This window comes from Hydra vulgaris, chromosome 11 (genome assembly GCF_038396675.1).
Source record: "Hydra vulgaris chromosome 11, alternate assembly HydraT2T_AEP".
Lineage (NCBI taxonomy): Eukaryota > Metazoa > Cnidaria > Hydrozoa > Anthoathecata > Hydridae > Hydra > Hydra vulgaris.
Genome location: NC_088930.1, coordinates 36197100 through 36198892, shown reverse-complemented (window position 1 = coordinate 36198892; position 1793 = coordinate 36197100).

Sequence of the window (1793 nt, the reverse complement as noted above, 5' to 3'; positions counted from 1 at the left end):
AGACACCACACACTGAACAGCATTGGTATGAGTTATTTTTTTCAGATAATATTGTTTGAACCTTCCCATCAATCATTGTAAGTTCAATAATACAATTCACTTCAATAGAAGATCCGCAAACCTCTAATAAAATTATACCCAAGCTTTCTATCTCACTTTTAATGTACTGATCTTCTTCAATCACAGATTCCTTGGATTCCATTTTGTATGCAAATCTTATGGGTCTTCAATAGGCTGTGGAGGACGACTTTTGATTTCTCCAAATAGGCGCCTTTTTGTTGCTGTTGTTAAATCCAGTCAAATCCAATGGGACAAGACAAGTAATAAATAATGATTCTTCACGCTTTAAATCTCTGTCAATGTCGGGCTCTGATAAAACTTGTTTATAAATGCTTTGGCCAGTAGCACCATCAAAACCAGCCTTACACGTTAGTGTCATTGTTTTTATTGCTTTGTCGTTCAATATCAAGTGCCTTAGCACAGGTTCCTGAGCTGCACAGATTCTTTGCAAAGTATGAGTCATTAAATCTTTCAAAGGAACTGAAGCTGAATAGTCCTCCACTGTTATGTTTGCAGGATAACATTTCAATTTTGCATCTCTGACATCATTGTAAGCGGGGTAGATGTTATATTCTTTCTCCAAGGCTCCGCTTCTAATCAATTGATATGAAGCTTTTGTCAGACTTGCATCAATTATTAAAGCCAGTGCTTCGTCTGCTGAATATTTAGTTGCTTTATCTGTATTTGATATATTTAAAACATTCTTGGCAGCAATAACAACAGATTCATCTCTAAATTTTTTATTAGCAGCAAAAAATAATTCATTGGATGAATGAGATTCAATTAAACAAAATACACGCCGTTTTTTATTTTTATTAGAACTATTATCAAATGCAACTGGTTTTCGACCACGTCTACTTGCAGTTGGTTCATTGTCTTTTTTTCTGACAATTAAATATTCATTAAGCCAGTTCACAAACTTCTTTTCAAAATTTTTCACAGTATAGTTTGCAGATTTCCACTTTTTTTTATACAAGTAAACAAATCGTTGAACAGCATGTCTAAAATCAACGTCTTTAAAATCAGCAAATTTTGGCTGAATAAATTTTAATATATCTTCAGTAATATTTTGTTTTGAAATACTAAGATTGTTTTTTTGGAGAAAATTATGAATGTCTAAGTTTAACAAAACCATATCTAAATAATTATTGTAACAAGTATTTTGTATTTAAAAGTAAAATTTTATAATATATATGCCGCCTGGACTACTAATACTTGTTAGTAATTAAGTTACTACAAGTGTTAGTAATTAAAATTAAAAGTAATTAAATTACTGTCAGTGTTAGTAATTAAATTACTAACAACTACCGAAAATATGTTGTTGCTATGTTATGCAAAGTAAGGTATCCATAGTAACCAAAAAAAGTTAACCTCATAAGAATTCTGAATCTCATTTTAATACATACCCCCAATATTGTGTATTTAGCGCAAGTAAAATACTGTTAAAACAACGTTAATGTAAAAATGAGTTGTTGCTATGCAAAATTTAGTACCATAGCAACCAAGTTAAAACATACATAAAATCTGAACGGGGATTTAAGGGGACGAGCAATCAATTAAAACTCGATTGAAGCATCATATAGCTCAAATAAATATAAGACAACACATGGCAAATTGTGGTAATTATTAGTTATTGTGCGGCAAAAAATAAGTTTCTTAAGAAATTTTTTTTTTTTAATCTGTGATTTTCAAAGTATAACTGAGATAACATGCTATAACAAATTTATTTCACA